The 12,497-nt window shown below is 39.6% G+C and overlaps 1 long non-coding RNA gene across 1 annotated transcript; it reads left to right on the top strand.

The window, feature by feature from the left end:
* The first annotated feature begins 394 nt into the window (after nucleotides 1-394).
* LOC111902211 (uncharacterized) lies at nucleotides 395-1,453 on the top strand. The gene is made up of 2 exons (XR_002853705.2): nucleotides 395-938; nucleotides 1,023-1,453. It is a non-coding gene; the product is annotated as an uncharacterized LOC111902211 (long non-coding RNA).
* The last annotated feature ends 11,044 nt before the right edge of the window (nucleotides 1,454-12,497 follow it).

The raw sequence follows: 12,497 nt of genomic DNA, 5'->3' as shown, positions 1-12,497 counted from the left end.
GAAGCTTTTCGTGAATAACCGCATCTTGACGTCTTTTTGGGTTAAAACAAGGCTGGGGCAATTTTTATAATATTTTAAATCAATAGGACTTGTTTTGAAACGTTTTATATTTAAAAAGGCTATTTTGTAATTTAATTAACACAAAGGATTGATTTTGTAACTTGAACAAAATATAACCGCTGGTATGTAACTTCTTGAATAAATGGGACTGTTTTGGTTGATAATTATCAATGTATGGGTTGTTTTTGAATAAATGGGATCATTATTTGGGGTTTGGGACTGATTTTTGAATAAAGGTTTAATAGTGAGGGTAATTTTGTCATTTTGTCGAAGTCAAAAGGGGTTAGGGCATTTTTAATTCCCCGTCTCTTGTTTTGATCGGGCAATTAAAGGAATGAACGAAATCTTCCAACAGATGGAACGAAGGCGACGAAGCAGATGAACGAAGGGAGTCGGATCGAGGACGGCGAGAAGGAAACGGGAAGTCTCGCAGGCGCGATTTCTTCGGTTGATTCGCGAAGAGGAAGGAGTCTTCGGGGGTTCAACGAGACCAAAGGGGAAGGTGGGTGAAGCAGCGAGGCTTCCCTCTTCTCGTTCGGTTGCGGGGAGCGAATTCCAGGCGTCGCAAGCAGTAATAGCTTCGAAGCAGATGAGGTTTTCGGAGGTTTTGCTCGACGGAAGGGGAAGAGAATCGGTCCGAGGAGTGTCGATATTTGGTGCTCCGGCTCGGTTGTGAGGTGTGAAGGCAAGAGGGCTCGGTGTGACTAGGGTTTTCGTCGGACCCTGTTGATGTAGTGATGAGGTGCGAGGCCAGCTGCCTTAATGGAGTAATCACGATGATAGCATCTCCGGTCCATTGCTTGATCGAGGAAGGAAAGATGAAGGCAGCAGGGCATTTAGGTGGTGATTCTTCAACAGAAAATGAACGGGATTAACAGGTATGGCTTTTTTTTGTTTTGTTTTGCCTTTTTTAATAGATTTAATCAATGTTTTTAGGTGGGTGTTTGTCTGATGTTTAACAGAATTCGAAGGAGGAACAAAATGGATGTTTGGGTTTGATTTTTCACAGGAATCGATAGGGCTGTTGCTGTTTGACAAGGGAAAGCAAGAAAACAGATGAGGAAAGAGGTGTTTTTGGTTGGTCGGATTGCTGTTCACAGGAAAAGGGATGAAACGGAGGCGGCAGCCTCATGGTTCGTCGGAAACTGAAGGAATGGGATCACCGACTCCTTTCATCATCTTAACTATATACAAACGAGAAGGAGAGCTGAGTGGTTTTTGAGAATGGAGTAGCTTCCAGCTGAAACTTTTATCAATTATTGAAATCATATCAAGATCTGATTTTTTTTTTTTTTTTGGATTTTTGTTGACTAAAAATGATTTTGCTGTACACAAATCTGATTTTGAAGGATATTGATGAAATTAAACGAATTGTCCCTATGGTTTGGGGTAATTTACGCGTTTGGTCCATAATTTATTTTTTTAACTCGGAAAGTTTCTACTGTTTGTTTTTGTTACGCGCTTGGTACCTATTGTTCATTTTTGTTTCGCGTTTGGTCCATGTCTTATTTAAAAATATTATTATTTAAATTGGGAAAACGGTGAAGTAGGTAAGGTAAGGTGAGGGGATAGGTTGGGAGTGTGTTTATTTAAATAAATTAAAAAATCAATGCCAAAATAGTTTTTTTAAGTAAGACAGGGATCAAACACGTAACAAAAAATAAATAGTAGGGACTTTCCGAGTTAAAAAATTAGATAGGGACTAAACGTGCAAATTATCTTAAACCATATGGACCATTCGTGTAATTTACTCAAAGATATTTGATGTAAAATCAAATAATATGTATTTTATTTATTTATTTATTTATTTGTGATGTAATCTCCGATTCTCGATTCGCGTGCCATCGATCTCAATTTTGTAATATTTTTATGAAAGTGGCTGTTGATTGTCCTGGTCATGTTGATTTTAAAAATGCAAATGGATTTCAATTCAGATATATCAAACTCCGTGAATTTACGTTTAAAGCTTCGTGATTAATAGGATCGAATTCGACAGATTTTACGAATCTGATTTTAGTCGAGGTTAAAAAATATTATAAAAATATAATAAAATAATATACCATAATTTGAATTAAAAACATGCTCAAAAATAGTTTACAAGATTCGTAACTATTCCAAACGAAGCAGTGCATGGGTTGTTTTAGGAAAATCAGATAAATACTTATTTTTTTAACTTTAAAGATGCGTAACTTTCTAATACGACCTCCGTTTTGGACGTTCTTTATATTCACGAAGTCAAGAAAACATAATTTATTCAAATATCTTAGCAATAACTCTCAGATATAATCAAAGCAAAATTTTATTTTTAATGTCACAATTAAATTTAATTTTTGGTGATTTTCGATTTAATCTTCAATGATAGATGTTTTGAACATTTTGAGATATTCTAAAAGTGCTTATGAATATAATACCTTTAGGATACTTTATCAACATAAAATTACACACCATTGGCCATTAATACCTAGCGGTTCGCGGTGGTTTGACCGTCGAACTCTAACAAATTTTACCAATTGTTACACATGGATAAGGTCATTTGTAGAAACTAGATCTGAAATTGTTGAAGCGGCCACCTCTCTTTCCTCTTGTAACATTCATATTGGAGGTAAATTACATTTCCAACCCTTATGTGTGAGAATTGTTGCAAATTGGCCCACAGTGGCATTTTTGTAATTTTTGGGTGAGGGGCGCGTACGGTAGGCGTACATTGAGTACGCATGGTGTACGTGGCATGATCCCAAACCCTAATATTTAGGGTTTGGACCCTATTTAAACATCCTTAAGCCCTAAGCCTTCTTCTTTTCATCAGCCTCCAACCCCATTTCGCTCCTTTTGCAAACCCTGATCCATTTGAGAGGATTTTTGAGTTTGGTATGTGTGTTTTGCTGAATTTGAAGGAGAAGAAAGAAGAGGAGATCATTCTATAAGTGTGGAGCACCTTGGATCCAAAATCACATCATCTTTGGACACCCTTTGGAGGTATAAAGCTCCAAACTTAATGAAGCTATGCTTAAATCTTGTTCGGCCATGAAGTTTGTATTCTTTTGGTCCCATTAGTTTGGTATTTTGAGTATGGGTTACTCTAATCCATCTAAGCCGTCCTTTTAGACATTTTGGAGTGTTTAGAAGCATAAAAATGTGGTCTTGGTCATTATTTCCCTTCCATGCAGGAGTTTGGATGTCTTAATGGGTTAAGAGGCTAGGATTTTTGGTATTTTGCACTTAATAGCCATGAAAGACCATAAAGTTTCCAACTTTATGGTTTAGGATGTTAGTTGGGGTCTGGATCTGGAATTTGGGCAAAAGAGCTTAAGGAATAAGCTCTTAATAGGAAGATAAAGGGGGTAGGCACGTACGATGGGCATACCAAATGGTACGTTGCACGTACGTGGTCAACCACCCGTTTTTGGTCAAGGCATGAGTACGCCCCGCGTACCAGCGGAGTACGCCCAACATACTAATTGTGTTGACCAGGTTTGACTTTTGACTTTTTAACTTTCACCATGATTTGACCAAGTTTGACCAAAGGGTATTTTGAGTTATATTTGAGACCAGTCACTATTTGAAGAATAGGTGCTAGGTAGAGCTGATATTCGGAGCAGAGACATGTTCGGCTATTTTTTCAAAATGTGAGGTGAGTTTTTCTCCCTATACTTGTGGGTCGAAGGCACCAAGGCCGGCCCTGTAACGCCTGGTTCCTGGTACGCATTTAATTATAATTTATTCACTTTTGTAAACTACTCGACGAGTTGGGAGCCCCAGACTTGTCGAGCAGAAACGAGATTGGCCGTGAGATTTTAAGTTGCCTACTCGACGAGTTGGGAAGCCTCGACTCGACGAGTAGGGATGCCAGGATGAAACCCTAGTTTCGGGGTTTTGCACCCTATTTAAGCATCATAATCCCCACTTACTGGCCTCATTTCCAGCCTCCAAGTCCCAAACCCTAATCCACGAAACCCTAGAGCCTTTTGTGAGTTTATAATCCATTTTTTAGTGAACTTTGTGTACTTGAAGCTTGTGAAGAAGAGGAGAGGCTTGAGGATTTAGAAGGAAGCTAGTAGATCTAGAAACAAAATCTCATTCTCTCTATTTTCTGTTAAGCAAGTCTCAAACTTGCTTAATAGCTTGTTAGATCTTCTTGTTATCATTTTATGGGGTTTTTGGTTCAAGAAACATGATCTTTGGGACATGGACGTACCAAGTGGATATACTTTCAGATCTATGACCTTGAGGGGCTCACATTGCATAAAGGTGCAAACTTTATGGCCAATCCCCATGCAAGCTATAAGTGGTCATTTTAGCCTTTTAAGCCCCAAAAGGCCATGCATTGAGGAAATGGCAGGAACCTTACGTGTTCATGGGGTGCTTAGAGTTTAGATCTTAGTGAATATGCCTTAGTTGGAGTATGGATGGCTTGTGGACCAAGATCTAGGTCCTAAAAGGGTAGGGTTTGGGCTAAACCCTTGAGGACAGGATATTAACGGGATTTCTTGTGGTTCGTAAAAGAAAGAACCACAAGACAGTTAAGTCAGGGGTAGTTATCTAGATAACAATGCCTAGGCGTGGTCCGACTATCATGAGGTATTATACCCCCAAACTCTACCTATCCCAACATCGAACTTTGCCTAGCAGTGGCCTGAATACATGAGGTATTTCACCCCTAGACACACCCTATTCAACAATATAACACCAGACATACCTAGCAGTGGTCTATTACCGACACACTTTATTAGGCAGTCTACGAAGTTCCCTTAATTACTTCGTGAAAGAAAACGCTGACATATGAAGCTCGGTCGATCACTTCATAAAAGAAACGCTGACCTATGAAGCTCGGTCGATCACTTCATAAAAGAAATGCTGACTCCAAAGCTCTCTCAAAATAAAAGTATGGGGGAAATACTACTAGAGTACTCTCGTAACCGACACACACAATTGTCAAAAAGACTTTGTACATGATAGTACTTCTGACACATTATAGTACTCTGGTATGCGAAAGTCTTGTACCCGAGAACATAATGGTACCCTGGCACAAGCAGCACCCAAGACACAAAGCTTTGAAAAGGACTTCATACATAAAATGTACTTCTGTACGTAGGACGTACTCCACCGATCATCAATCTCACCCCACACGTACTCTTAATAAGAGACTACCCAAAGTCCAATCTTAATTGAACTAAACATCCCTATTTAAGTCTTAACCCATCACTAGGCAAGCCTACAATGCCTATAATCAAATTTTGATACTATCCCTGTTTAGGCAACGCCAACTAGTGTATACTTAACACAAGGTTTTAAGTAATAATATCATATATACACATCTTAACACATATTGAACCATATCTGATTCGCACGTTGTATATCATCAAATATATCTAACACGTTGTGACAACCCGAAATTTCCATTTTTGTACGAACCTTAACTATTCAATAGAAGCTAGTCCAGTTTCAATGAACTTCAGACTTTTCCGAATAAGTTTGTGTACATTAGGGTTTACATTTAAGGAGATATCAGGAGAGTGGATGCTCATGGGTTTGTGAAACTTGAGCATTTTAACACTTCATCATGTTAGAGTCCAATTCCAGAATAAAATATTTTCTGCCAAAATATTTCAGGACTATAAATAGATTTCTGAACTAAATATTTCATTATTCATATTTCCAACTAGAGAAAAGCCAATTTCTCTCTCACGGATCTTCGGGTTTTCATCCCAAATCGTGAGTCTACTTTCCTAGTTGTGTTTTAATGCATGTTATATGCTTAATAACATAGTTTACATGTCAAATTTGTAAGATCTGGGAATTTACCGCCCAAGAACGTTCTTGGGGAGTAAACTCCAAAACGAAGCCTAAGAGCTACCTAGTCCCATTTCCTTGTTAGGTAACTAGTTAAGGACAATATGTATGATCTTTTAAAGCTAGAACACAATCAAGAACAACTAGTTTTAGGAGTTTACGGCCCAAGAGATTCTTGGACCGTAAACACCTTTTTCAAGGGCTTAAAGTGCCCTAAACACCCCTTAAGGCTTTAGACAATAACCCTCTATTACTTGTAGCTTGAATGGGGATTAAATTACATCAAAATCATCCCTAAAGGGGAGTTTACGGCCAAGAAATACTCTTGGGCCGTAAACTCCAAGTAAAGGCACCAAAGTGTGCCTAAAGTCCCCTTTAGCCTTAAACAAAAGTCTAGGATTTATCCTTTGTGTGCAAGAGGCTTAAAAGAATTAAAACACCCACCCCATAGGAGTTTACGGCCGTAAACTCTAGGGGATATGGTCTTTAGGCCGTAAACTCCTCAAAGGAGCATTCTAAGGCCCTAAACTACCTAAAGGATTAAAGCACCAATGCTAGGCTTATTCTAGAATTCATGTAGCACCTTAAAACACCCAAAACCACCAAGAGTGGAGTTCACGGCCGTAAACTCAAGGGTTTACGACCGTAAACTCCAAAGGTGGGGTTTGTTGGGTGGTAAACTCATATACAAGGTCATTTGGTACATTAAACCCCTTTAGCCTTGTCCCGTAGCAACTTAGATGCAACCATTAGGACCTATAACACTTATACAAAGTGTTTACATGTTCCTAAGTGTCCCAACTTATTTCATTAAGTTATTATTTGGCTAATTAGTTATATATATGCTTATTATATGATAACTAGGCTCGTTCGTGTGAACAAGTCTCCGTTTGCCACCTAGCACGGTATCCGACACTACAATCCAAACCACTCACCACAAGTGAGTTCATACCCCTTTAATTAACCTTTGAAATAATTTAAATGTTTTAAATACTTTATGGGGGGAGGAATACAAGTTCAATGCTTATAGTTATTGAAACCAATCACATGTGATTGCATTAATCACATGTGATTAATAACTAGAAAACCAATGATTTTATCACTGTTCAAACTGTTTATCAAACTGCTTTACTTTGAAATGTTTTACAAACTCTTTTACTTACCAAATACTTTTATTTAAACTTTGTTATACTTCTTATAAATTGCATGCCAATATATGTATAGATATATAAGCAATGTTTAAAGGGCTTAGGAAGGCCATCCGCCCTATTTTCTTTTTCTCGATTTGGATGTGGTCTGGTGGGATTTCGGGTGACCATCCGAAGGTCGTTTCAATATTAGTTATATATCAATTATACATATATAGACATAAAAGTACTTCCATATTCATGCGTGCTATACACATTACTAGTAAGTTACCATCGGGGTAACACAGGATCATACTACTACAACTGTTAGATCAATGAGTCAGTTCATTCATGATTCTATACATTACATTACTATGAGAACATATACAACTATACTAGGATGAGAACATATACAACTATACTAGGAGGAGAACATATAGAACTATACTAGAACGAGAAACATTACACATACAAGAATACGATAACAATTGTGATCCACTGAATCGGAGCATGCCTTAAATGTCATGGCCCGAGTTGTAGCCAAAATTCTCTTGGAGGGAGAGCGTGAGTTTGCGTATAGATCTATACTGGATTGACTATCCTACACCTTGCTGCTAGCTACAGCTGGACCTGCAGGTCTGCGGGTGCCAAACGTCATTTCGTTATTACGACCATTCGTATGTCGTTGTTACCAGTCGATAGTATGGTGCAATTATCACATTATACCTTAATATAAATCCGGTTTAAGGTAGTTAGTACAGCAGTAGTTCCTATAATACAAAACTACAATACTACAATGATTTACCCATTACATATTTTTAGTGATAACCTCACTTAAACATTAATGTACAAACTATATTTGATAAATGATAGTTACACTTGGGAAATTACACACTTTTACAACAAACGAGCATACAAAACAGTTAAGCCTTGGTAGAAGGCTACTTTAATAGAAAATATAGGTTTTTCTGAGAGATTCAAACTTTTACAAACACTTACATACATTTTACAAACTTATACTTGAGACACGTTCAAACGTTTTGACAACAAACATCGACACTAAAATACTTATGAACTCACCAGCTTAATGCTGATAAACTCTTTCAAAATAACTTGTATTCTCAGGTCATCAGTAGACAGGTACCGATGCCAGCTTTTGAGAAGATGGAGCGCATTCAAGACTCATCATATTATTTTGATTTACGTTATATTTTTGGTGTCTAAAACTGTACAGAACACGCTTGTATTAAAATTATATATTTAATGCAATGGATGATGTTGTTTGCTTATTTACATTTACTGTGTTGTGATACTGTACATGACGTCCTCCGCCCCAGAACGTTTCCGCCGTTCTTGGTTTTGGGGTGTGACACACGTATTTTGGACAATAACAAATACTTCACATACATATGTATATTTCATACTTTAATCAATACTCTTATTAAAATCACGTTCCTAAAAGGGACTATACACATGATACCTTATCGAATGAACACGTAGTTCAAAAATACATAATTCGTGCTCCCGGATCTTAAATTTGCCTCATTACCTAATCCATATTCTCGGATCTAAAACTAACCTCTTGATGTGATCCATACTCTCAGATCAAAAACTAACCTCTTGATCTGATCCATACTCTCGGATCTAAAACTAACCTCCCGATCTAATCCATACATCCAGATCTAAAACAAGTTCATCTCTTTATCCTTTTATCTCATGGTCCAGCCCATCTTTTATCACCTACCAACAACCTCATATACCCATGTTCTACCAAACATATTTTTAGATACAAAATACATATGTAGTTTAACTCATTAAAACTTATATAATTCATCCATTACACAATCATCTCAAATAAACAACAATATATTATACACATAGCACGTATTTCATAACAAATACTTAATATTTATGTGTTAGAAGAAAGTGACTACACACTCACTTGATCAGAAGATGATCGGGCAACGTCTCGTCTCTTAAAATAATCTTTTCGACGAGACCGGGATGTTTTCCTCCAAAACCGGGTTTCACGCGGGCAGAGCTTCGACTCGGAAACTCTTTTCTTCTCGGGATCTTCGGGCTTCGGGACTCGCTTCGGGTCTCGGGATGATACCGTGGCTTTGGGGGGTTAAAATAGGGCTTAGAGAGAGTATCGGGAGTGGGAGAGTAAGAGATGAACAACAAAACTCGATTGCCCCTTGAATTCTATTTATAGGGTGAATTTTCTGGTTTCACCTCGTGAATTTCTAATATTCACCTCGTGAGCATGCTCACCTCATTAGTTTCTAATATTCACCTTGTGAGCTCGATACGTCATTGCGTTCATCATGTCCACTTGCCCTGGAAGACGTCCATCATCTGTTCACCTCGTGAGTCATTAATGCTCACCTCGTGAGTTCTGACAGTTTCGGGGTTTCACGCCCCGAACTTCAGAAATTCATAACTTTCGCATATGAACTCCGTTTTCGACGTTCTTTATATCCACGTGTAGGTAAAAATAAGATCTACAACTTTCATTTAGAATTCGTCGGCTAATTTTGATTTTAATTTTAATATATTATTTTTAGTAGGCCGGGACAGGAAAACTCCATTCGAAATTCATAACTCCTTCATCTGAACTCCGTTTTCGTCTGTCATTTTATTGTTGGACTACTATTGATGAGATATTCAATTCTCATTTAGAAAGTTTTGGCTAAATATCACTCGACCTCGATCTCGAGTTTCGGGTTGCATACTGTTAATGCTGAAACTTCGAAAAATCATAACTTCCTCATACGAAGTCAGATTTGGACGTTCTTTTCATGCACGCTCTCGGTTTAATGAACTCTACGACTTTTGTTTAGATCACTAAGGCCAAATATTGCTCTAACATAAATTCACTATTTACGTCGTGTTGTGTTGTGTCAGTTCTGTCGCGAAACTTCGACATGTCATAACTTCTTCGTTATAATTAGGATTTCGGCGTTCTTTATAAGCACGAAAACCTTGTGACATATACTAAAACTTAGTTAAGATTAATCCTTCTAAATAATCTTCCATCAAAAAGTCATTTTTGATGCTTATCGTCTCTAATTGCTAGAGCAGATCCGGGAGGCACGTGTCGAGGGCCTGAAGGAGGAGCGCCAGAAGTGCGAGCGAATCATAAGCCAGGTGGCCTTATTTGATAATGAAAATCATGGGTTATTGACCCTGCATGGGGGGTCTGGGTTCTGTACTGGGGCGGAGTACAACAGATTCTGATGGATGAGGCCAACAAGTCGAGGTTCTCCATCCATCCGGGGTGACGAAGATGTATCTGGATCTTTGCCCTGATTACTGGTGGCCCTGCATGAAGCGGGACATAGCGTGGTATTTGGAGAGGTGCTTGACTTGCAGGAAGGTAAAGGGCAAGCACCAGCGATCCCATAGAAAGATGCAACCGTTGGATATTCCCGTGTGGAAATGGGAGGATATCACCATGGATTACATCACCAAGCTTCCCAGGATCGCACGTGGAGTAGATTCAATATGGTTCATCATGGATCGGTTGACCAAGAGTGTTCATTTTATCCCGATACAGGAGAGTATATCGGCTGAGAAGCTAACCGAGATTTACGTGCGGTAGATAGTGGCATGACATGGAGTGCCTGTCTCGGTGATGTTAGACGGAGATGTCTGTTTCACTTTCAGATTTTGGAAGCGATTTCACGACGAGATGGGAACTCGTCTCAACTTCCGCACCGCTTTCCACCATCAGACGTACGGACAGAGCGAGAGGACAATACAAACTCTCGAGGACATGCTACGCACATGTGTCTTGGATTTCGGTGGCAGTTGGGATACGTATCTTCCGTTAGTAGAATTTTCGTATAACAACAACTACCACGCCAGCATAAACCGACCTCCCTTCAAGATGCTCTACAGGAGGAAGTGTAGGACCCTAATATGTTGGGGCGAGGCCAGTTAGAGAGTCATGGGGAGTACTGACGTAGTACTCAAGACTACTAAGAGGATCCAGCAGGTTTGGAGCAGGCTCCAGACTGCTTAGAGTAGGCAAAAAAGCTATATCGGCAGGCGCCGTTCAAACTTGGAGTTTCAGGTGGGCGACATGGTCCTCCTAAAGGTGTCACCTCGGAAAGGTGTCAGCTGGTTCGAGAAGCGGGGCAAGCTGGGCCCCAGATACATCGGTCCATTCAGGGTGTTGGCTCGGGTAGGCCAAGTTGCTTACCGTTTGGATCTTCCAGCAGAGTTCAGCCAGATCCACAACACTTTCTATGTTTCTCAGTTGCGGAAGTGCTTAGTGGATGACTCAGCGGTTGTGTCCCTAGAGGATATTCAGGTTGATGATAGCCTGAATTACATCGAGATACCAGTAGCTATACTCAACAAGAAGACGAAGGAGTTGAGGAGCAAGAGGGCTGAGTTGGTGAAAGTGCAATGGCAGCACCGTAAGGGTTCCGAGTGGACTTGGGAGCCTGAGGAGGAGATGAGGGAGCACTACCCGGAGCTGTTTCCCGATGCAGCAAACTTCGAGGAAGAAGTCTAAGAAAAATGGGGGAGAATTGTAACACCTGGTTCCTGGTATGTATTTAATTATAATTTATTCACTTTTGTAAAGCTACTCGACGAGTTGGGAGCCCCAAACTAATCGAGTAGAAACAAGATTGGCCACGAGATTTTAAGTCGCCTACTCGATGAGTTGAGAAGCCTCGACTCGACGAGTAGGGCTGCCAGGATGAAACCTTAATTTCGGGGTTTTGCACCCTATTTAAACATCTTAATCCCCACTTTCTGGCCTCATTTCCAGCCTCCAAGTCCTAAACCCTAATCTACGAAACCCTAGAGCCTTTTGTGAGTTTATGAGCCATTTTTGAGTGAAATTTGTGTACTTGAAGCTTGTGAAGAAGAGGAGAGGCTTGAGGATTCAGAAGGAAGCTAGTAGATCCAGAAACAACATCTCATTCTCTTCATTTTCTGGTAAGCAAGTCTCAAACTTGCTTAATAGCTTGTTAGAACTTCTTGTTATCATTTTATCGGGTTTTTGGTTCAAGAAACATGATCTTTGGGACATGGATGTCCCAAGTGGATATACTTTCAGATCTATGACCTTGAGAGGCTCACATGGAAAAAAGGTGCAAACTTCATGGCCATGGGAGCCCCTTGCAAGCTATAAGTGATCAATTTAGCCTTTTAAACCCAAAAGGCCATGCATGGAGGAAAAGGCAGGAACCTTATGTATTCATGGGGTGCTTAAAGTCTAGATCTCAGTGAATATGCCTTACTTAGAGTATGGATGGCTTGTGGACCAAGATCTAGATCCTAAAAGGGTAGGGTTTGGGCTAAACCCTTGAAGAAGGGCTATTAATGGGTAAAGTTGGAAACTTTACGCCTAAAAGGACATATTCAGTGTATAGGAGAAACAAGAAGCTTGGATCTGAAGAGTAGGGGCTTAATCCCTTAAGATGGCCCAAACAGACTGAGGAACTTGGTGAGTCCAAAGAAGGACTCGACGAGTTGAGACGTCATGTCCCGATTCAGTTT

Source organism: Lactuca sativa, chromosome 9 (assembly GCF_002870075.4).
Source record: "Lactuca sativa cultivar Salinas chromosome 9, Lsat_Salinas_v11, whole genome shotgun sequence".
NCBI lineage: Eukaryota > Viridiplantae > Streptophyta > Magnoliopsida > Asterales > Asteraceae > Lactuca > Lactuca sativa.
This window is presented reverse-complemented; position numbering and strand designations above follow the sequence as displayed.